This window comes from Myotis nattereri (assembly GCF_964212035.1).
Source record: "Myotis nattereri genome assembly, chromosome: 10".
NCBI lineage: Eukaryota > Metazoa > Chordata > Mammalia > Chiroptera > Vespertilionidae > Myotis > Myotis nattereri.
Window position 1 is genome coordinate 67430848 of NC_138085.1, and position 26440 is coordinate 67457287.

Sequence of the window (26440 nt, forward strand, 5' to 3'; positions counted from 1 at the left end):
TATTTTCAGGCTTTCTAGCATATTTTGAAGACTCTTTTCAGATGGGGAATTTCAGAATAATACGTTCAGCCTTCTGCAAAAGGGACCCTGAAAACTGGCTTTCTCAGCCTCCTTTGCATCTAAACACAAGCAGGTGACCGTGGTTCTACCAACCCAACTCCCAGCCCAGGCACAGGAGGCTTCAGTTCACAGGTGCTCAAGATAAGGAGACAGGATCTGCCTGGGGTCATCATTCTGCTGCAAGGTTTGGGCCTGAGCGGTCCAGTTTGGGGACAGTGTTAGCTGCCAGGTGGATTTTCTGCTCTAAAAGTGTAAACAGTGCAGGCGCAGGCTGCCATAGCAGCCAGACAGCAATCCAATTTCTGGTGCCAATGCCAACAGCAACATTGGTTGCACTTTTTTCATTGTATCAGTTCTCTGGCACAGTTTTCCCTATCATTTCTCAAAGCTTAGACTTAATCCTATATCTACAGCGCTTCTAACAATCTGTGAGCCCAAAAACCTTCACTGTTTAATTAACCAGGGTGAGCTTCCACTGCTTGTTATTAAAAACTCTCAATGAATTTATGAACTTATATGCATAGCCCATAGACATGGACAATAGTTTGGTGAAGCCCTGGGGGTGGGGTGGGTATGGGCTGGGCAAATGGGTGTAAGGGGTGGGGGTGGGGGGTCAGGGGGGAAAAAAAAAGAGTGGACTCAGTTCAGGCACAAAGTAAATGGGAATATGGCTCTGGTTTTTCTCCAGCCTGAGTATTCTACTAGTCCTGTCCTTTCTTATAGTTATTCATGTCTGACTTTAACTTTGCATCTTTCCTTTCCCCTAATTCTTTCAAAATGTATTGTCTAGCCTAGTTGGCGTGGCTCAGTGGTTGAGCATCAACCTATGAACCAGGAGGTCACGGTTTGATTCCTGGTCAGGGCATATGCCCAGGTTTCGGGCTCCACTCCTAGTGTGGGGCGTGCAGAAGGCAGCAGATCAATGATTCTCTCTCATCATTGATGATTCTCTCTCTCCCTCTCTCTTCCTCTCAGGCATCAAAGATAAAACAACAACAATAAAAACCAACTATTTTCTAAGTATAACTCAGATAATGGTAAGGAAACAAAATGTAAAGAGATCTCCTAACAAATCTTTCGTGTTTTCACATTTTCCCGTAACACCTCTGTTACTGATCTAATAATATAAGAAAAAAACCCTGTACTTCCTTCTTACTGGTCTTTCTCAGCCTCCTCTTGCCTTAAGTTGTGCCATTTCTCTCTAATTCCAAAGTGGGTGGGCAACACAGATTCATCAATGTTCCTTTCCCTTCTATACACCCTAGGAAAGGCAGTTCTGCTTTTCTGGAGTGGAGGATACCGGGCAGCACTCAGCTGGTGGGCTTTTACGCCTGCTTACAACTTCCTTTCCTGAGGTCCGAACTTCTTATAAAACATGGCGCTCTTATGCAAAGCAGAGCCAGACAATAATATTAACTCCCAACACGTGGAGACATGTACAGGCATGGCCTATTTGCCAGGGTGGTGGTTGTCGTAAGTTTCATCACCCCTGCAGCGGTTCTCAACCTTCTGGCCCTTTAAATACAGTTCCTCATGTTGTGACCCAACCATAAAATTATTTTCGTTGCTACTTCATCACTGTAATGTTGCTACTGTTATGAATCGTCATGTAAATATCTGATATGCAGGATGGTCTTAGGCGACCCCTGTGAAAGGGCCGTTCGACCGCCAAAGGGGTCGCGACCCACAGGTTGAGAACCGCTGCCTTAGGGAGAAGTAGAGGGTTCACACATCTGAACTGACAGAGTGACCTAAAGAAGCTTCATTCCCACAAACATCACCTAAACCCAGAAATGCTTGGTTTAGTTGTAACCCAGACATTTTACTATACCCATTAACTGGAACTACTGACCGTTGACGTCTGATCACCACAGAGCAAAAGGACAACTGTTTTTAGACATACACATACAGAATGCAGTTCATGGTGCTTATCTAGCAAAACCAGGGGCTCAAACGTTTAAAATACTGTAATAGACGCCCCCTTTTTTTTTTTAACTGTGTCAGGGAATAATTTAGACACAGATAGTCACTGGCTTTTATAGAATGCGTAAACCAGTGATTTTCAAAGTTTTTAGCAGCTACCTACAGACAAACAGCTCAGTATAGACAAAACTTTAACAACGCAGGTACCTACAAAATTTAGACACATTTGTAAAAATGAAACCAAGGTGTCACAAATTCATTCTTATCCTCAAAGAGTAGAATTAACTTGATATGCTCTATTGTTTTCATTTAGGGGAAGTATAGTCATCATCAGTTTACTTAATTCAAGACCCAATGTGGAGTCAAGCGCTGCGATCTGAAAAGCACTACTTGGAACTCTGCTTCTGGTATAGGACCAGTCAGATAGATCCCTTTGCAGGCTGGCCAAGGAACCATAGCTTCCGGTCATGCTGTCTGCAGAAGGAAAACGTTTGCAATGTCTAAACAGTCATTGGCCAACAACTTGCACAACTCAGTTTAGGCATCAGTTGTGGTCAGGCTATTTCTTAACAACGCCCATTTTTAAACAATGTATAACTATAGTTCTCTGCCTTTCCACGTCACTCAGACTTGGAGAGCAACTCAGAACAGAAGCTTTAACTTCTCTATTTAGTGTCTCACTAAGATTGTCTCTGTTCACAGCTTTTCTTTTCTGGGGCACAGAAAACAGAGAAAAGGGTAAATCTAACATCTAGGTCTAAACTGCAGGAAATAAAAGAATTCTGTAGGGAAATAGTTTCAGAAATTCACTTCTAAAGTGTGATAATTAATTTTTAGATAACAATTTGAACCACATTTAATAACAGTTTTGCACTATTTTACACTTACTCTTAGCAGCAGAGGAGTTAACGAAACATTTATTTTTATCTAAATGATATTCTTTTCATAAACCTTGTGAAATAGTCATTAAAAGCCTCACGTTTAGAAATAACAGTGCATTAATAGGAATGCAATTAAGTACTTATTGTTTCTGTCATTTAAAGTAAGTTAACCAGATGGCATGAAATCTTCCAAAAGAGATTTTAAACAAACAATAGACATTTAATTAATATGCACCCGTTAACTCATTAAATATATAGTAACTAGCTCATTAAACGTAAAGTAAATACTTATTTGAGATGAATTATATATTCCTTTTTACATTTATTTTGCTTGACTGTTCACATGATTAATGGTGATTTTGAAAGTTAAAACATTTAGAAATATAGATGTTCTGTATTTTTTCATCCAATCTTAAAATGGGACTTGATATTGATTTCACTGAAAGTGAAGAATTCAATGACTCATATAATAATAGTAGCAATAACTGAAATATTTTTAACACTTTATTTAAACTTAAATATTAAATTAAAAATAATTATTAATATAATAAGCAAATAGTGATTTTTCATCGATTAGTACAACAACATGAATCACACCGTAATAATTCCGGGCAGTTTTAAATAATTATTAAACTTCCTTATTTATACTCCTATGCTATTTATAGCAAAATTGGGCCATATACCTTTGACCCTTTATCTGATGAGATGATAATTTTTGTCATTTGATTAAAATGAACATGAAGTGGAGACAGAAGAGGAGAATACAGGCCTAACTAGATATATCACTCAGGGTTATATGAACAATTTACATGAAGTAGATCTCTCAGACAGAGCATTTAACATCCATGACGATAGCCTGCTTGTTTCCACAACTCTTAAGATTTTAGGTTTTTGTTTTGTTTGTTTTTTTAAATAAATTAAAGGCATACAGTTTATGTATACTATTGCAATTAAGTTTTTATTAGTTTAAAATAGGTTATTATATTTTATGTAAGCTTCATGGTAACCACAAAGGAAAAATCTATAGTAATTACACAAAAGATTACGATAAAGGAATATAAGCATACCAGTACAAAGAATCATAAAATCACAAAAGAAGACAGCAAGAGAAGAATTAAGAGGCAATGTATTTATAAAACAGTCAGAAAACAATTAACAAAGTGCCAATACTAAGCCCTTACCTATCAATAATTACTTTAAATGTAAATGAGTTAAATTCTCCAATCAAAATACATAGAATGGCTGAATGAATAAAAACAAGATCCAATAATATGCTGCCTATAAGACACTCACTTTAGCTTGACAAATACAGTCTGAGAGTGAATTTTTAGCAAATTGTAACCAAAAAAAAGGAGGGGTAACTATACTTATACCATATAAAATAGACTGTCAGCTGAAAATGATCAAAAGAGGTACATACAGCCATTATGTAACGATAAAGGGATCAATCCATCAAGAAGATATAGCAATTGTAAATAATTATGTGCTCAATATCATAGTACTATTATATATACTAGTATATAAAGTGCATACTAACAGAATTTGAAGGATAAATAAACAGCAATACATGCCCTGACCAGTTTGGCTCAGTGGATAGAGCGTCAGCCTGTGGACTGAAAGATCCCAGGTTCGATGCCAGTCAAGGGCATGTACCTTGGTTGCAGGCAACATCCCCAGTGGGGAGTATGCAGGAGGCAGCTGATCGATGTTTCTCTCTCATCGATGTTTCTAACTCTCTATCCCTCTCCCTTCCTCTCTGTAAAAAAGTCAATAAAATATATTTTAAAAAAATAAACAGCAATACAATAATATTGGGGGACTGTATTACCCCATTTTCAACAATGGATAGATCATTCAGACAGAGAATTAATAAAGAAACAGTGAATTTGAGCAATACTATTGGACAGATAGACCTAAGAGACATATTTATAACATAGAGTATTATTTATCCATAAAAAAGTAAGAAATCCCACCTTTTGTGAAAGTGCATATGAAACTTGATATTTATATTGTATATATTCTAAGTAAAATAAGTCAGAGAAAGATAAATATTCTATAATCTCATTTACACATGGAATCTAAAAAGTTTACACTCATACAGTAGAAATAGAATATATTAGTAGCTACTAACTTCCCCAAAATACAGAAATATTTTGAGGCATGTGCTCTACATAACAAAATGGTTTAGAAAATATTGTCATAGATACAGGGTAGTCAATGTTCTTCTGCATATAATCTCATGCCATTGACTTAATTTTGCTACCATTAGCATCTTATTCAGTCTTTATTTTATTAAGCATATCAGTGCCCAAATGCTAAAGCTTAATGCTTCTTTACATTTTTTTAAAAAATATATCTTTATTGATTTCATAGAGGGAAAGAGAGATAGAAACATACATGATGAAAGAGGATTATGGATCAGCTGCCTCCTACACACCCCACATGGAGGACAAAGCCTGCAACCTGGGCATACATCCTGACAGGGTTCAAACCCCATGACCTCCTGCTTCATAGGTCGATGCTCAACCACTGAGCAACGCTGTCAGGGCTCCTTATACATTTTCAATTCAGAAGCATCTTCATAAAATTTAAGCCTCCTAGAGTCTTAAAAATATTTTACCAGTGTAATTGAAGTCACTCTTTATATCATTAGAAATGAAGTCAGATCAGCAAGAATTCTCTAAGCAATATATCTAGTGTTCTGTGGTGTTCAAGTAAGCAGAAACCATAAATGTCTTTCTTTAGTTCATAACTTGTAACTAGAAAAAGAAGTTATGTTGGCTTGATATAATAGGAGATTTCTATAAGGCAGTAAATAGTCAAAAATTAGTTAGCATTATAATGGCATATGAAAGAACTATATGGAATACAGGGACACTGAAACACCTACATGACATGCCTTGTTTATGGGATTCACATTAACTGCAGAAGAACATGGTTGTAAGATATACATGAAATCTTTAGTATCCGCCTGCCTATTTAGAAGAACAGTAGACTAAATCCTGGAATTATGGTGCCCATATTCTTCCATGTATTTATTCTTCAGGTCTTAGACTTAGCAAAATTATACTCAGCATGGTTTATGGTAATTTACTCCTGAATTCTAAGACACAAGGACAATCATCAAATAAATAACAAAAATCTATTGCAATGGATATATACAAATAATATATGCATTGATAAGTAAATAATAAAAACATCATTGATTCACTCAATTTTTCATTTAAATAAATCTTACTAAATTGTCTGTAAAATCTCATTTTTTAAAAGAAGTAAAGTTTTACCTTATTTCTCAAACATTCAAGTTTGAAACTCTAAAAAATATTTTTAAAGGAGAGGATAATTTGCTATATGATCACCAAAGTTACTTTTAATTAACCAGTTAGTTATATAGGCATTTAAATGTTTTAATTAAAAAAAACTCCATTGCTTATGTGTTAAAAAGAGAGAGATATTACTAAAGTGAACTAAGCCTTTATTTTTTAAGTTACAAGATTCAATCACATTCTCATTTTTAAACAGATTGCTTTTTAGTATTATTCCGTTCAATTGTTATAAAGTGTATGTGAGGATAATGCCTACTGTTCTGCCAGTATTTCTAATCCTGTGAGGCCCTTTGTGTATCATCCTTTCAGCAAGAAAACCAGCAAGGTCTGGTCTCCTAGCCCATGAGATAAGCTGTACGACTTCGTGAGTTGTTGGGGTCCAGCCCCAGCAGGTCCAGGGGTTCCCAAAGGTGTGGACGGAGTCGGCAAAGAAGGAATGACACTGAGACAGCATTCAGTTGATCAGCAGCCTAGCCAGGTTCTCTAGCCAGGTTCTAGCCAGGATCTCCAGCCAGGTTCTCCAGCCAGGCTCTCTGTTTATTGTCTTGTTACATCTGTATTTATACCAGTTGATTTTAATCCTATCAATTTCTATTCCAAAGGTTAGGGCATTTCTTATCTCCATTCCAGGGAGTAAAGATTATGTAGCTTAAGTGTGATTGTTCATAGTTAAAGTGATTAACTACCCACCTGGCACTTAGTTAAGGGGTTTTATTCCCTCCCTAACTTCAGGGAAAAATCTTCACCTGGGGAAACAACCTTTCTCGGGGAGGTGGTCCTGTTTAAAGCACATAGCGTTAAGAGGGGGAGCAAACATATGCCATATACGCCAGGTCCCTTGAAACATAAGCTGTGCAGATGTTTCTTCCCTGCAGCGACTGTGTCAAGCAGCAAGGGTGGATCGGCTTCCAGCAGTGAGTATAATGATGAATTGGACCACACATCCTCAAAAAGAATCACTGCTGAGAGACCATTAACAGATATTCATGCGTAGCATATATTCCACAAACAGGTAACATGTGTGTTACAATAAAATTGTTATACTACCACCTAATTTGAGTAGAAGTTTTTCAAGTGAACACTTACACCTATTTAAAATGTAAAGCTGCTATTCAGTTCCCAAGTCTTTAACTTATCTCTATCAAAAAACATTGACCAATAGTCTCCTATGCATGTCAAAAAGGAAGGGTAATATATCTATCATCTATCTATCTATCTATCTATCTATCTATCTATCTATCTATCTATCTATTCATCCATCCATCCATCTCAGAGTAAACCCTGAAAATCTCTATAAAGTATATACTTCCCCAAGAAGGATAGATTTAGTCTCACCAGTAGATTTATGACAACTTTCAAACCTGCCTTTATGTTACCAAACTCCTTAATGTATAAAATAGTGCTCTTCTCTATTAGGACATCTTGTTCTATAATATCAAGGAGGAACCTGGTCTTGAGGACTCGCTGATGTGCTAGTTCACCCAGGTACACTAAGAAGCCTAAAGCAGAACAGGGTCAGGAGAGTTGCCTTTTGCACAATGGACTAATTCGATTGCCTAGGGTCTTCGTTCAGTCCTGGTTATTGTTCCCAGGGCAACTAAATGAAAGGGTTGCATCAACTGAACACTTTCTATTCTTTAGAAGAACTGAGTGTTTAAAAATGAAAAAGAAAAAGGTAAGAGAGGGCAGTTATTTCACAGTGTACATATTAAAAATATTTTTAAATAGGAATCTATATTTTTTCAGCTGAACAAACTGTTTATGTTTCCGAGCTGTTGAATTGTTTACATAATTTGATTTATTGCATGTCTTGGACAATTAGTTATTTAGTTTAATTTGTTTAATTATCAATTCAAGAAACAGAAGCAAATATGGAATCTAATGACCATGGTTTCCTGCTTGAGGAATGGCTAATAAATCCTATCTGCACAATAAAACTGCCCTTCCACAGGCCCGTGTCACTAAAAGCTATTTCCATCCGTTGGGAACATCAGTATTTTATTAGGTTAAACCAGTTCCACTGAGCAGGAAAGAATGAGTAGGAAATATCAACAGTGCTCTCAGAGCCCTTTAGAAACAGAGGACAACCGAGCATCCAAGATGATTGTCTTGGTCAGTACTAAGTTCTAAAACAGATCAGGAGCCAAGGGCCCGATGGCTAAGGAGGAGGGAGTCCTATTTCCCAGAACACACATGCTGCCAGCTAAAAGCTAAGACGTACATGCTGGGGCCAGTTGAGAGCACCAACCCCAGAGTGTGGCACCCGTTAAACCCTCAGGCTGTGGGTAGGGTGCCCGTCCCACAACAGTGTTGTAGGGTGGAGGGGAAAAGGAGTAAGAGGCAGAGGAGGCAACAGTGCTCCCTTCATTCACAGGACTATCTTTAGGCCAAGACACTAACTCTTCCTGTTGTAAGATGAGTCTATTCCTTGATTCAATTGCCCATATTACAATACGTGTTACAGTATTTCCCAATCCAGCTCATGCCTGTATACCAAACTATCAAAATGTAAGACACTTGGAATCATTTTTCTAGCTAATATTTGAGTCAAACCCTGCTTTTAGTTTTGAAATATTTATCTTTTCCAAGCCTATGCCCCTTTCACAATATGGACACAGCAGTTACAAAGTTGTGAAGTTGGCCCTGTACTTTTTTTCATAAGTATAGATTTGACAGAGGAAATATTAATCAACATTTTAGGTATAGTTGTAAAACCAGGTACAAAATCTACATGTAATATTCCCCAGCCCACATTTTTAACACATTTAGGCCATAAGTAAATCATAAGATATTGTCCTAAATACATTTGCAGAACGTATATACAGATATATAATTTTCCCAAATTACCTTTAAAAAATGAAACACAATTGTCTTTAAAAACTCCTTTGTTTTTCATGTTTGCTTCTTTTGTATTTTAAAACGCTCACATGGACAATTTAAAATTTATGCGAATATATTTGGTCTTTGTCAAGACCAAAATTAGATACTTTTATTGTCATTACTGATTCCTGCAAACAAACTTGCTAATTTAACAATTTGATGGTTCATAACATTTCCCACACGTCTTCATTAAATGCGTTTAATACAGCTTGCCTGACCATGTGCCGAATTCCCCCTATCTGATTGTGTTCTCCCAAGGGCACAATATTTTTCTTGATTCACGCTCTTCAAATGGTAACTAATTTATTTTTATTCTTCTCTTTTTTCCATATGATTATTCAGGCATTTATGCTATCTGTGATTATATTTTATAAACAACATATTCTGCATATTTTTGTATCAAGGCATTTTTTAAAATATCAGCATCTCCTTAATCTCTTAATGAATATAGCCTTCATAGTGTTCAGTGCTAACATAATTGTATAATTAGTTGAAAATAATATTTGTAACTATAATATGCTTTAGACTCAAATACATTTTTAAAATGCATTTTAACCAAACTAGAAAATACCAGCTATTATTTTATAAGTTTCAAATTAATAAATTGTGGGTAAGTAACAATTACTCTTTTCTTAGCAAAACACAGAAAATCCTAAAAGATAAAATGTTTGGCATTGCTTTGCATAAAATATATCCCACACTGTTTTAAAAGGTTCCTCTTAATTGCAGTGCTTCATCCCACAGTGTAGGCAAATATTTGTTTTGTGTTAATTAAGAAGTCATTTAAACATCTGCCTGTATTTTATGGACTGCCTTTAAAGTGTAAAACGTGTTTTTCTCATGAGAGCACTTTATGTTCCCAAGTGGCAACTTTAAAATAAAGTGTCTCTTTTCCAGATACAACGTCTAATGTGCAAAGATTTTGCCATCTGTTCTGCATAGTTGTACTTGTGAGCTGGTTGTTTGATTAGAAGCAGAAATGCATAGAAAATGTGTCTTCACTCTAAAGAATAGTGTAAATAGTTTACTGTCTGCTTTTATGATTCCTTTTATAAAATGTCACTTTAAACTTGATTCCACATTAGTTGGAGCTCTTTTAGCAGAAAAGATCATCGTTAAATTTAATTTTATATCATTTAGAACAAAAGAGAAAAGCTCAGTTCAGTTTTTCAAAGCATAGTCTTCTGTTTCAATACAGGGCAAACAAATAAATCAGGGCTGCTGACCACGTCTGTCTAATGAAGAGTGATAAAGTCAGAAATAGTTTCTTTTGTCAGTTCTGATGCCCCCAAAAATTGCCCTGACTGGTTTGGCTCATGCATAGAGCGTCAGCCTGCGGACTGAAGGGTCCCGGGTTCGATTCCAGTCAAGGGCATGAACCTTGGTTGTGGGCACACCCCAGGTAGGAGGTGTGCAGGAGGCAGCTGATCGATGTTTCTAACTCTCTATCCCTCTCCCTTCCTCTCCGTAAAAAGAATCAATAAAATATAATTTTAAAAAAGTAAGTCAGATATATCTATTGAGATATAAGCCAAACTTTTTTGTTATAGCTGCTCTCTAAAATATGAAGAAATATGTCATCCAAAATTAATAGATTTTCAAATAATCAGTGATTCACCAGTTTAGATATTGGAACATAGTTAATTTTAAAAGCTCAGGAAAATACAGACACAACATTTGTTTATAGATTATATAGTCACTGATTGTGGAAGTAAATGTTTAATTAAAACACCACTCCTATCAAGACTAGAATATTTCTTCCTGTGGAGATACTTTAGAATCTTTGAAATGCTGTGATTACTTTTAAAATAGACGTTTTCCCAGAATTCTTTGTATAGTTACTGAGAATCCACCCATGTTTCAGACATGGGTCCTGGAATCATGTAGCATGACATAAATGATTTCTACACGGAAAGGCATTCAACCCAAACCAAGTTTCCCTTCAATCATGAGAGTTTTGTTCTGGGTCAGGGTCAAGAAGATTGATCTGCCTGAAATCTCAGGAAACCAGAGATGACTTTCGAAGCAGTGGTCATGTTTGGAAATTTTTGAACCTGAGATGATGTTTATATTAATCCTGATGTTGTTACTAGCTGCTCCCAGGATTTTTAATTATGTCAAACCTTGATCTAGCTTAACCTTTTCTCTAGGCATACTGTAAATCCTGACAACACCAAGAGTCTCTCACATTCAGTTCAGTGCTTATTGTATGCTCAGACTTAAAACAGAAATTTTAAGTAACTAGAAGGTTAGATGAGCTATTTTTTGCTAGCCTGTAATGAACAGTACTGATTGAAACAATGCCAATCTCTATAATAATAATAGCATATATACTAATTAGACCGGTCTTCCTTCCAGACAACCTTCCGGACGAAGCTGGGACTGCGAGGGAAGCCTGGGTCCCATGTGCTTGCCAGCAGCTGGAGGGAAGCCCAGGTTCTGGGTGCCAGAGGGGAGCCGGTGTTGGCGGCCAGGGGAAGGAAGGCCTACTCTTGCATGAATATCATGCATCAGGCCTCTAGTTGTCTTATATAAGTGACAGGTATGTGAACATAAAGAGAACCTTCTTCTAGTGCAGTGGCTCTCAACCTTGGCTGCACATTAGAATCACCTGGGAATCTTTTTAAAATCCTGATTTCTGGGCCTCATCCTCCAGAAATTCTGTTTCTTTGTTACTAATGTTGTGGCCCCACCCCATAACAAAAAACAGAATTTCTGGAGGATGAGGCCCAGAAATCAGGATTTTAAACAGATTCCCAGGTGATTCTAATGTGCAGCCAAGGTTGAGAACCACCGTTCTAGTGCCTCATTCTCAAACAACTTTCAGAGTAGATTTACTTCACAGAAATTTTAGCAAGCCTACTTCTTTTTGAAGTGGGGTGGGCTGTGTTATATGCCCACTTTTTACTTTTACCAGTGTTTATATTTGCCTTTGAACCAGTTAGAACTAAGCTTGGAACTGGAAGTTGGGAGTGGGAGTATGTGTTGAGTGAAGAAGAGATTGTAATTGAAACCAAAATCAGATTATTTTAGAGAAAATGATGATATGAATTGCATCTGAGTATTTAAAAGATCTCAAAAACTTATATTTCATATGTCCATGATTATTATCATTAGCTTAGTGAATAATGTCTTATATTTTGAGTTTGTTCTTCCAAGAATTTTCATTAACCACCCTCCCTCCCTTTATATTCCTGGCTAAAATTAAGAATAACCTGGATTATATCCTGAATCAAAATTGTATCCCTATTAATTGCCTCATATAATCAGTTGCAAATATTTTGGGGTAAAAAGTAAAATGAATATTGTAACTAATTATATTTCATAGTCATGTAGTACAAATATTAAAATTTAACTGTTCAAGTGATCATTTATTTTATACTTGCTGGCATTAAAAGGCCTATCATAACTTTAGCTCTTTCTTCCTCCACTCTTGACAAGTAGAACATCAGGTTAATAGAGAAAGATACTCATCCACTCGAAAGTTTAATGAACTGACCAAGGACACAGAGTGAGACTGAGAAAAATTTAGTGTTCATACCAACAGTGCTGAAATTGCCCTACCAAATCGAGCATAACATGCTTGACTTGGAATTTGGGGTCATATTAAAGACTGATTGTTCAGCAATGAATCTAGCCTACAGGCAGGTAATATTAATAAGTCATTAAGATGGCTAAGCTCATAAAATGGACCATGCAACAGTCTGTTAAGATTGTTTTTAATGTAAAGGGAAAGTCATTATCAAGGTATAACATCATGAAAAATAGAATAAGTAGGTATTTCTTCACTTGATGGTCAAATGAAGAAAGGTCACATAATTATTTACACCAATTTCTCATTACATCTCTTGAGTATAATCTCAATGGTCAAATATGCTAATAAGATCATCCATTTGCAAGTGCTTTTTTGAACTTGAAGTACAGATGGATTCCAATGCAAAAGCTATTTAATTATACTGTGGATTAATTTTAATTTAACTCCTGAAGAAGTGAACTCATTTTTGGAAAAAAATAAATAAATAACTTATCACTTGGAAAAGATTTGGGAAACTGGGAGGTTCTGGTTGTTGGACCTAGTGGACAAAATTAATTTAATCTGGTGATTTTTATAATTATATATACATATTTTAATTCTTATATCTTCTTTTTAAATATATTTTATTATTTTGTTTTTGCTATCCTCCCTGGAGAATATTTTTCCGTTTATTTATTTGTTTTAAAGAGAGAATGGAAGGGAGGGAGAAGGACAGAGAAATAGAAACATCGATGTGAGAGAGACACATCGATTGTTTGCCTCCCACACAGGCCCAGACCAGGGCCTGCAGGCCTATGCTCTATCCACTGAACCAAACCAGCTAGGGCTACAATTACCTTTTAAAGAAATCTCTTCTAAGAATAATAAATATCCTTTATCTGTGTTATTATACAGAGTTTATGGAACCTTATTTTAAACATTACTGCCTTGGAGTCTGAATGAGATAGAGTAAAAATACATTTCATTTCTTAAAGTTAACTCAAATCTCTTGGGGGGAGCTGACTTTAACAAGGACATCCAACAGATGATCAAATCCAGCTACATACAGATATTTCTGTAATTTATGCCAGGCCCAGATTAACCTATTTGTTGTAAGATAAAGCTGTGGCTCTCTTTTCCATTTCCTTATTTGTTGCGCTCCCTAACTTTAAATGAAAGACTCAACAGATAATGGAACCAGGTAAAAAGAAACCTTTTTTGACCACTGAAATAAAATATATGCATATCTGAAAAAAAGGATACAAATTATTATCAGGTGAATATAGGTCATACTTGAGAACCAGAAATCATTTTTTTGAATACACTAAGACAGAAAAACTAGAAAAAAATTCTATTATCAAAGCAATATTTATTTTATTTGACTAAAGTGCTTTTATGATGCTAATATTCAGCTGCTTCTTAGAAGCTAATATTTTATTTTCAACTAAAGGCCTGATGCACAAAATTTGTACAGGGGAGGGGACCCTCAGCCTGGCCTGTTCCCTCTTACAAATTGGGACCCCTCGGTGGATGTCCAATTGCAGGCTTAGGGCTCCCACCACCACCGCTGAGCTTGCCAGCCATGAACCTGGCTTCTGGCTGAGCGGCACTCCCACTGTGGGAGCGCACTGACCACCCAGGGGCAGCTCCTGCGTTGAGCATCTGCCCCCTGGTGGTCAGTGCACATGATAGTGACCAGTCATTCTGGTCGTTTCGCCTTAAGGGTCGCTGGGCTTTTATTATATAGACTAGAGCAGCCGTGGGCAAACTACGGCCCGCGGGCTGGATCCGGCCCGTTTGAAATGAATAAAACTATTGAAAAAAAAGACCGTACCTTTTTATGTAATGATGTTTACTTTGAATTTATATTAGTTCACACAAACACTCCATCCATGCTTTTGTTCCAGCCCTCCGGTCCAGTTTAAGAACCCATTGTGGCCCTTGAGTCAAAAAGTTTGCCCACCCCTGGACTAGAGGCCCAATGCACAAAAACTTATACAAGAGTAGGCCTTCCTTCCCCTGGCTACCGGCATCGGCTTCCCTCCGGCACCTGGGACCTGGGCTGGCTTCCCTCCCGCCCCGGCTTTGTAAGGAACGACATCCGGAATGATATCCGGAAGATGTCTGGTCTAATTAGGATATTACCCTTTTATTATTACAGATTGTGAAAATCAATTAGGAATATTGAAGAAGATATGTAAAAAAGGTTGATGTATAATATAAACATGCAATTTACAAAACAGGACATCTTTGAAGTTAACAACCATATCAAGATATGCTCAAACTTATTAGTAATGACAGAAATACAAATCAAAACTACAACAACCTATCACCTCTATCTATTTTGATAAAAAATAAATAGAAATCTAGATATTGACTGGTATTGACAATGATGCTAGTATACAGAAACTCTGACACAGTGCTGAAGATAGTGTAGACAAAGCATGTCAAACTCAAAGGCTAACATGGGCCAAATAAACAAGGTTTAAGTTTTTTGGGCCACAAAAAAACAAAAGCTTCAATTTTCATAGAAATGTAAGTTAATTTCTATAGAGACATGATGAATACAAAAGGCTGAAATAAATGAGTAATCGTTAACATATAATAATAAAACATTTTAATAAAAATTAATATTTTCTTGAACATTAACTTACCAGACACTAAATAACTGCAAAAATTAATAAGCATAACACAAATAAACCTTTGTTTCTTGTTCTGAGAAAGCAAAATATTTCCTGTTACACACACCAAACAAGTCAGTACAAGACTAATGACGTGGCAATCGACTACTAAAATATTCACTGCTAGTATTAGTGGAGAGAAATGGTGCACCTGTGCGTAAGGAACATAAGGGAAATGAATGCAACACGATTATAGTAATCAGTCATTAGCGAACATTGTAGTTCGTTATTAATAATTATGTATAATGGGATATTGTAAAAATTAAGTTACAACATTTTTATTAAAACACTTTTTACATACCGTTATATTGGCTGGGCCGCAAAAATATTCATTGTGGGCCGCATGCGGCCAGTGGGCCGTGAGTTTGACATGCTTGGTGTAGACCAATGCAGCTATTTTAAAGAGTATTCTGGAAATAGTATTATAAATATGCTAAGTGAAATAAGCCAGTCAGAGAAAGACATATGATTTTACTTCTATGTGGAATCTTATGAACAAAATAAACTGACAAATTGGAGACAGACTCATGGATACAGAGGACAGTTTGATAGCTGTCATAGCTGTCTGAGGGGAGGAACTTGGGGGCTGGATAAGAAGGGTGCAGGGGTTAAGCAAAGAAAATCTCTTGGATACAGACAACAGTATGGTGATAGCCAGGGGGAAGGAGAAGGGGAGAGGAGGTAGAAGAAGGTAAAGTGGGGATAAATGGTGATGGAAGGAGACTTGACCCGGAGTGGCAAATACACAATTCAGTGTGCCGATGATGTGTTATAGAATTGTATACCTGAAACCTGTATATTTTTATTAACCAATGTCACCTCAATAAATTCAATAAAGATAAATACAGAATCTGTGGTTAGGGTGAACATATTTTGAGAATGAGAGGAGATGCCATTTATGTTAACTTGGAGACAATAAACTTAAACCAAGTCTGTTCTAAGCAAGCAGGAAGTATGCAGCATTTTAATTATGACCCAGTAAATTTGTTCTTAGGTATATATTCCTAAGAATTTTTCTCAAAAACCTATACCTGTGCATCTATAGAATCAGCATGGAAAAGTGATAAGTAAATAATTTATATTAATACTAAAATCCTAACCAACATGATAATTTGAAAATCTGACTTTATTTTAGTACTTATTTGGTTTTTATCAGGTTTAATATTTTAATGATTAATTAGCTATTATTATTTTATCTTTTGTAATTTTATATTTATCCTATGATGTATTAGTGTTTATTTTTATTTTATGTATTTTGTGTTTTCCAATTATGTAATGAGTTTCCCCTTTTTAATTTCCTTATAATATTGGACTCTTCTTAATTATTCTTCTATATAAAACTTTCAAATCTTTTGATGAAATTATTTTAAAATCCCATTAATAGCTTTATGAAATTCCGCTGTACCTAAAAAAGTTGTGAAGATTTATCTTTTTTCAGGAGAAATAGAATTCTTTTATTTAAGTCTTCTATTATTATGTTTCTTAGCAGTGATTTGTTATTCATTTTGTATGATTACAGTATAAACCTTACCAATATTAAGTCCTCAGAAACATATGGTTTTGTGGCTAGTGTGATTTTTTTCGACAATATAATTTCAAGTTAAGGCTTTATTGATCATCCAAAAAAATTAGTAAGTATTGAAAATATGTCATGACAGAAACCCAACCACTTAAGTATGGCATGTTAATACAATAGATTTCTATTCAGCAATAACTAGGAAGGAACAATTGATATACATAAAAAAAAATAAATTAATGTCAAAAATATGTTGACTGAAAGAAGTGAGACACAAAAGAATACATTCCAGATGATCTAATTTTTATGAAATTCAAGAACAGTCAGAACTAATATATGGTCATTTAAGTCATAGCAGTAGATTTTTGACAAGGGATCGAGGCGAGGGGAGTTTGGTGAGTTGCATGAAGGAATTTTTCAAGTGATAAGAATGTCCTATATCTTACACCTTCATATCCAGGCATTTTACTCCCTGTAAATTATACCTAAATAACTAAAAATAATAATATGGTTGTTAACAGCTCAATATAAGAACTGGTACATTGAGAGAAAATTTTGCTCTGTCCTCAGTTTTGAGGGATGACCCAGGCCTTCAAGTGGCTCATTGAAGCATGCTGCCTCCTCTTGGCTGTATTGAAGAGTGGGACACATTTTGCTCACAGAAGCACAGCAAAAGCTAGCCTAATGAATCTTGAAATGTGCCTGTCAAATGACGAACAAGAACGTGTGTGCATGATCTGTGACATGCAGACATGTTTTATGCCATGGTTTACGGCAGCACTGCATCAAACTCTAAAATCTTAGGGCTTTGTGGTTATGTATCTCTAAGCCCCGCAATACCTGCCTTCTAGCTCGACAGGGCCGATTATTCTTTATCGTAATTCATTTTCTGTTGCCAGCGTATAACTCTGTTATCAATCACACATGATTTATTTGCTTTTTGATCCGAATCACTGTGGTATTACTATTGGTCCAGGTGACACAATATAGATTTCAGAAGGGAAATGCATTGCTCTCTGTGAAACAGATAAAGGAAACAGAAAATGAAATTATTCTGGAGTGAAAATGGAGAAGGAAATGTAGTTTATTTTTCTAAGGAGTCTTCAGATTTGTGTAAATTGGGAAGGATATTAAATATGTAGAAAATTGTTATTTTAAATTATGCATCTACCTTCAAAACCACTGTGGAGACTAAATGGTTTTGCCATACATTTCAGAGCCCTTTCCTCATGTGACCACCAGCCACTGTTTGGTCTACAAAAACATGTTTCATTAACATGTTCCCATTGGAAGCGTTTAAAAAGGGAGAATATCTATTCAGCCCCCACAACTTGGCAGACATCTGATCTATGCTAGAAAACCAGCATCAGTAGCAGGAGCTAGTTTCTAAAAGTACTCTCTTGGGGAATTTAGGGAGAGAGATAATCGAACAATGGTAAGATCATATATAAAAATAAAACTGTGACAAAAATTTTGTAGCCACAATTCTGAGAAACCCAACCATGACCTCTACAGCAATTGGCCCAAAATAGGCAGGACTTGGTGGATGACTGCCACCTTTCCACATTTTTATCTCCTCATCCTTGTTCCCAATTCAGGAACCACCAGAGCAGTGGTTTTCAACCTGTGGGTCGCGACCCTTTTGGGGGTTGAACAACCCTTTCACAGGGGTTGCCTAAGACTATCGGAAAACACATATATAATTACATATTGTTTTTGTGATTAATCACTATGCTTTAATTATGTTCAATTTGTCACAATGAAAATACTACCTGCATAACAGATATTTACATTACAATTCATAACAGCAGCAAAATTACAGTTATGAAGTAGCCACGAAAATAATTTTATGGTTGGGGGTCACCACAACATGAGGCACTGTTTTAAAGGGTCGTGGCATTAGGAAGGTGGAGAACCACTGCACCAGAGAAAGCCAAACATGCTTCCAATACTAGTCACATAGGATAGCCCACTTCCAGTTCCCCCAAGACAAAATCCTCCAAACAGAGTACACCAAATGCGTTTTCTCTTTTCTTGTTTTTTATTTTGTGTGTGTGGGGTGTGTGTGTGTGTGCGTGTGTGTGTGTGTGTGTGTGTGTGTGTTAAATTATAAAGCTCTCCCACTCCCTTGCCTGCCTTTGATTCTCTGCCAAATACAAGAAATGGTGATGGCTGATTTCCTTGCCACAGCACGCTCTGAATAAAGAGCTCCTGTAAGTCCTCCTTTAGGTGGTCTTTGTTCCTTTTCTCAAAAGATGCTATAAAGCCGCAGGTGCCTCTCTGCATTCCTGTCTCCTTTGTGTATTTGGAGGAGCAAGTAGGAACTGATAGCTCAATAAAGAGTATGGAAAACGGTGAGGCATTTAGGAGGAGTTTTAGGAAACTGCAAGTGTCAAAAGAGTAGATATTTCTAAAAAGGAAAGGGAGAGGAACAGTGCTAATTCCCAGAGAGCTGAAAGAGGAGAAAGCCCACCGGATTTAGCATTTCACAGGCCATTGCTGACCACGAAAGAGCCATTTCAAGCGCAGTGCAAGGGAGGGACACGGGGATGCGAATTAAGTATAATATAATGGAGACGTGGGGGTATTAACTGTAGAATGTTTACAGGACAACAATTAGAGATTTTAAAAGAAAGAGACCAGAGATGGTAGAATGTTGTTTTAAGCTAGTGAAGCACAAAGACATATTCTTAGTATAGACGTGAGAATGAAGCTATTCGATTGTAATGAATTTAGAGGGAGGAAGAAATAGAAGGATAGAAAGACAAGAAATATGAAAGTAAGCAATGCCAGAGCTCAAATTTAGAGAATATTTACTGCTTGAAGGGAGTAATATAGGGATCTAACCAACCAAGGAACAAGAAAACTAGATGTTTACATCAGCAAAGGGCCTGGGTGAGATCTAATCCCATTATGTAATTTAACAGATGAGGTAATAGCAGCTCAGAGATTCAGAGACTCATAAATCAAGCAGGCAGTCAAGGAGGTCAGAGGACACCCAGGATAAACGGGGTCCCAATATCCTAAGTAATTTATACGTAATAACAATTGTCAGACCAAACCCTAAATTGCTGTGACAGTTTCAGATTTCTTTTAGACAAAACTAGCTCTTTGCTGAACTAAGTAATTGCTTTTTGAAATGAGCACAAGTGTACTTAAAGAAGAAATTTTTTTTAAAAAAAACACAGGCTTTGATGTTAGATGAGGCACTAATCTTTAAATCCCTATTCTGTCATTTACTGTCAGTGCCATTTTAGGCAATTATGTAACAAGTCTAAATCGCAGTTTCTTCATCTGGAAAACAAGAACAGCAATATCTCATAGGGGCCAAAAGTTCTTACCATTGCCATCTGGCTCAGAGCTGATGGTAACAATGAAGAAATGCTTTTATATTTGGATAAAATATACCAATGCTGTTCATTTGATGATTGCTTAGCAGCTTTAATATAGACAGGCATACATATATACATTACAACATGCATACACACATCTCAGCAAACATGTGAGAAGAACAGGGCAGCAGCTATCATCACCATTGTGTACCAGGGGACATTGAAGGTCAAGGACATTAAGCAATATCAGGAGTCTGCTACTGAATGCAAGCAGAACTCAGTCCCAGGATTTCTGACATCCTGGGCCCTAGAAGCTTTAGATTCATGGGTGTGCCTATGAGGTTGTATTCTTCTAAGAAATTGGGGCATTCTTTCAGTGACTCCACAAAATCTTCATTTATGTTTCAAAGCTAGCCAGAGTGAATGCCACACCTGAGCCCAGTTAAATATATTTGTAATATTTGTAACATATATTCATATGTTAAAACTCAGAAAGATCCTTAGGAGTTGTTTTGCATATGATGAATAACATATTCCCCAATTTGGGGCAGAGCTCCTGAAGCCAAGCCTGCTAACCACTAATCTTATCACTACAAAACAGCTATATTATTTGTCAAATAGAATGTAGGAAATGGGGCCTGCTGAAATAACTTGCCAAGAAAATAACTGACAAGAAATTGAGAAATGAAGTTTAATAGGATAATGTTATTTTTGTTTATATTTTCCATACTTATTATCCCTATAAATGTATGCTATCCTCTAAAGTGATTGTCTATTTATGATTGTCATTTAGGGCATATTTATAGCTAACCTATAAATGTTCTGCTGACCCATGCCAATGGCCTTTACATTATAATTTCATATAAATTTTTCTAAAAATAAGACAAATATGTAGTGATACTAAAGAAATCAATACAAAATATTTTATAACATATATCTTGCATACTGTCTCATTTAATTTCTTGTACATTTATTCAGAGCAATTATTATTATTTCCTATAGCTTATAAATAAAATATATTTGAAACATCTAAAGAATATATAATATTTTATTAATAGAATAGGAAGTAATTGCTATGGAAATATTGTTACACTTTGCGTATTATTGGCACATTTAAAATATAGTTTATGTTTTTAAATATAAGAATTGTGAGGATATATATTCTAATTTAGCAACTGGCTAACCTGCTATGTTAGACAGTCATATCTACAGAGAGTGGGGTGAGGATGCACCAACCATGTTATGGAAAATAGAATCCATTGACTTGTACTTGATGGTTAGAGTAAACTATTTTCCAAAATATAAAAAATAAGAGGAAAGGAGGTTTCTTCTCTATGGCTGATATACAGGGGAATACTGGAAAGATATCCAATGTCACTAAAAACATACAAACTTTAGGTAAGTAGAAACTGGCTCTAATTTGACTTATAAGATGAACATATTTAAGGAAAGAATGAGTCATCCACTATATTAGCTGGCTTACTTAGAAAACAAAAAATAAAATTCATTGAGGTAAGCATAGGCTGCATCCAACCAGGCACTATTCAGAAGAGAGAGCCTTGGTACTGTGCTGTCCCCGGAAAAGGCGTATGCTGACTGCAGACATAGCCTCTGCTTGTTTTCTTAGCCTGAGACAGCATGCATCCAAATGAGAAAACCGACTCCAGAGTTTGTAAGTCCAAAACGAAAGGCAGCCTTCTGCTGTTTAATTCTCTTGTCAAATGCTTACAAGAATCTTGCTGAGCACTGTCCAATATGATAGTCACTAGACATAGTGTTGCTATTAACCACTTGAAATGTTGCTAGTTCAAGTTGAGATGTGCAGTAGGTGTAAAAGACACACTGTGTAGAGCAGTGGTTCTCCACCTTGGCTGCACATTAGAATCACCTGGGGATCTTTTTAAAATCCTGATTTCTGGGCCTCATCCTCCGGAAATTCTGTTTCTTTGTTATGGGGTGGGGCCACAACATTAGTAATAAAGAAACAGAATTTCCGGAGGATGAGGCCCAGAAATCAGGATTTTAAAAAGATCCCCAGGTGATTCTAATGTGCAGCCAAGGTGGAGAACCACTGCTATAGTTGTAAGCTTGACTTTAAGGTCTGAACCTGTAGCCCCACTGGCTGAGTGATATGGGCTGCAGGAGGTGCAGCAAGTAAACAAAGCTTCATCAAGTGCATGTAATTGAGTAGATCTGAAACCTGTGAGAACGTTGTAAACATCTTGTCCACGCCCTTGCTTTGCCTCGTGGAAACTGGCTATAAAATAAAGACTCACCTTGCAGGCTGTGGCGCTGTAGCCAGCTCTCTAGCAGAGAGGACAGCATCTCACCCAAGACCTAGCTTTCTTCTTTTGTCTTTTCTCAATCCTTCGCCGTCCCCTCTCAGGCTCACAGAACCTGGCTGAACTGGCTCAGGACAACACTGAGTTTCAAAGACCTGGTAAAATAAATCTACATAAGTATCTCAGTAATATTTTTGATGATTGCATTTTGAAATTAAAATACTTGATACAACTTATTACTTATTGTTTTTACTTATGGGCCCATGACAATGCAGATAGCACTTTGTAAGCATTCCTTAGATGCTTAGTAACTTTACTGAAAGAAAGGTAGGAGAAAAGGAAGGGAACAAAGAAGGAAGGGAGGGAGGGGCAAAGGGAGGGAGGCAAAGAGGGAGGAAATATTGAAAGCACTAGATGATTGGATTACGGAACACTTTTGTTTATATTTAAAGTAATGAATGAGTATATAAAGTAAGAAAGCAGGCTGGCCTCAGCTTTTACAAGACATAACGATGTCCTTGCCAGGGCCTACTTTGATCACAAGGTCTTAAGAAAGTAAGAAATTATTTTTCTTTGCAAAGAATTTGAGAACAATATTAATAGATAATCTTCTAGGCCTCACTACATCCTGGTTAGTGTCGGGACTGACTGCGGGCACAGGTGATTTGCATTGTGTAAAAGGCTTGTAGAGAAACCTACCCTCTCCAGGCCTCCTTTTTTTTTCTTTGGGGGATGGGAACAATGTCTTGATACAGTCATTGGCTTTATAGTGTTAGTATAGAGAGAGCTTGCTATGAACAGGAATATTTGTCAAATACAGACTGTGCTATCTGAGAGTGTGTTGAGAGGCGTCTTGGGAACTTTAACATGGGCGTTCATTTGGAACACTCTGGAGGAAACCTGCTTTCACAACGCAAATGAAGGGTATATTTTGATAAGCAATTGTTGAATTCCATAGACGAGTGGTCTTCCATTTTATTACCCCAGAGAAAGGATATGTGCTAGGGCAGTCATCTATACTCGTTTTCTTGTTTGTTGTCACGTGGGGTCATTTCAGATAAAGTACTAGTAGCTGGACCTTTGTCAGTGTGAATGTTTTTGTTTTCCCCCTGCTTTGGGCTCAAATTCATTAAATTAATGCGGTGGATGTCTCAGGTGGGACAGCATGTTGATAAATCTAAGGAATGTCATTGCCTAAATTAACTTTTCTTGAGAGGCCCCTTCTTGACTTCAATCACAGAGAGATGTCCTAGTGCACTAAGAAGGGCATATCGTTCTTCCCTTCCGCAGCCGTGGGCAAACTACGGCCCGCGGGCCAGATGTTTGAAATGAATAAAACTATTGAAAAAAAAAGACCGTACCCTTTTATGTAATGATGTTTACTTTGAATTTATATTAGTTCACACAAACACTCCATCCATGCTTTTGTTCCGGCCCTCCGGTCCAGTTTAAGAACCCATTGTGGCCCTCGAGTCAAAAAGTTTGCCCATCCCTGTAGGACCTAGGGGCAGAACTCATAGTGAGTTCCTGGATGAGAATAGTGTTCTTATAATCTACTGATTTAGAAACGCTAGCTTTATGCACAATTCCAAAAGCCACTGAGCAAATTTCTGAAGACAATAATTGAGAAGTTAGAATTGTTCTCTGTTCTGTTCCATTGGTCTGTTCCTGCGCCAGTAGAATTGTGTAAACAAGCCTTCTCTTGCCCAGACGATAGGTAAATAATCTGCCGAATTCAGTGGTTCTCAGTCCTTTTTCTCCTTCGCATCGCTGTCATTGTGAGGATGTTTGATCTGCTCTTATTTCCCTCCTAATTTCATGGAACATCTGCCTGTTTGCCATGATACTTCAGTATACTTATTCTCTTCTAGGTTTATGGGTAGCTCATTCTTTGATTCTTTTTCAGTTCTGTTTATTATGCTTAGTTCTTAAGTTTTAGAAAATGATAAGGATCTGTTTTTACTACCAGTAATTTTTCTTGTGAGAGGTAATGCACTGAGGTAGACTTAACTATAAATATGTATAATACATAAATATAGAGCTAGTATATCTATTTAAATATATATATATGTATATATATATATATATATATATATATATATATATCTCCAAAATAAAACTATATTTTGACTTCTTTAAGTCTTACTTTCTAGATATAAATGCAAGCTCAACATGTTAAAAAATGCATTTAATCATCCTTTCCTTATCTTGCTAGTTCACCCATGCTCTAAACTGGACACACTTCAAAACAAGAAAAAAAAAAAAGAAAGAAAAAGATGGGGCAGGTACCAGCTTGATTCTTGAAAACTGCTGCCAAAGTTTAGTTTTGTACTGTATTTACTGAGCTCAGGAATATACTTTCTGATCTCAGAGAGTGACGCCTATCTGGCCTATTTAGATATTTCTGCCACAGCTCTTCTCTTCAAAAGCAATTAGTGTAGCTGTATATGCTGAAATTACTTTAGATTGTCTTGCTGAGTTTTATGTATCTCTTGACAGAGCAACAATAATGTCTTATGATCTACGATAGCAGAACCCTATGCCTGTTATTTGGGACCAGGTGTTAAACATCTCTCTGGGTGGTTTTAACTACAATGGTTAAGTCTAACGTCAGCCTTCCCTTACAGAATCACATTCTGAGACCGAGATAGGACTTTTCCTAAAAGGTGTGCCTGCTAAGATAAAATATGTACTCAAAGATTTCCACACAATTCTCACATAATTCCACTCTTTATCTTTTGTTTCAGGTACAGGTTTTCTCTAACTTCATCAAAATGCCCCCAAAAGCATAGGTTGAATGTGGGCCCCAAGGAAGTGTAAGGGCACTCCCTGCATCAGCACAACACAAACAAGTGTCTTTGAGTCACACCTGGTCTGTCAAACCTTCCTGGGAAATTTGCATTCTGTTCTATAACATATCCCTGTTTTCTGAAAATGAATAGAATCTTTTAAATTATTCAGTATCGAGTGACATTGATAATATAGATGGATTTGTTGTAGTTGTGCTTTTAGAGGTCTAAACACACAACTGGGAAGCCTGGAGAAAGACAATATTAATAAAATCATTGCAAGGTTACTCAGAAAAAAAAATCTCCTAAATACTTCAGCATGAATTTTGTCAAGTAGAATTTAAAATTTGCTTACATTTTGTTGCTTTTTATGTAAAATTTATATAAAATAAAATGCACAGATCTTAAGCATACATTCACTGAATTTTAAAAAATACATACATATACCTATGCAATCTGAGACCCATTGCCATCAAAACAACTATTGTTTTTATTTTGTCTGGAGTAGATTATTTTGCCTATTGCAGATTTTCTTATAAGTAACTTATATTCTTAGGGTTACACTTGGTGTAACATGTTTGAGATTCACCCCTGATGCTATGTGCACAATGATTTGTTCCACTTCATTGCCAGTGTTCTATTGTATCATTATACCCAGTATATTTATGAAATTCTTCTATGGATAGCTATCTGGACTGTTTGCTATTTTGTATATTAAAACACAGGTGATGCCATAACCGGTTTGGCTCAGTGGATAGAGCATCGGCCTGCGAACTGAAAGGTCCCAGGTTCGATTCCGGTCAAGGGCATGTACCTTGGTTGCTGGCACATCCCCAGTAGGGGGTGTGCAGGAGGCAGCTGATCGATGTTTCTCTCTCATTGATGTTTCTAGCTCTCTATCTCTCTCCCTTCCTCTCTGTAAAAAATTAATAAAATATATTAAAAAAATAAAATAAAATACAGGTGAAATGAACTTTCTTTTACAGTATCTTTAGGACACCTATTGTAATTTTCTTGGGTAAACACCCGGGTGTAGAATTTCTGAGTGAGATGATTAGTGTATGTATATCTTCATATGAATTCCCAGAACATTTTGGAAAGTGTAGTATTATTTTTGTATTCCTATACAAAAGTATAAGAGTAAGATATTTATTGTTCCACATGCTCACCAACATTTGTTGTTGTCAATCTTTTTTTAATATTTTAGCCATCTTTTTATTATGGAGATCATTATGGATTTAATTTGCATTTACCTG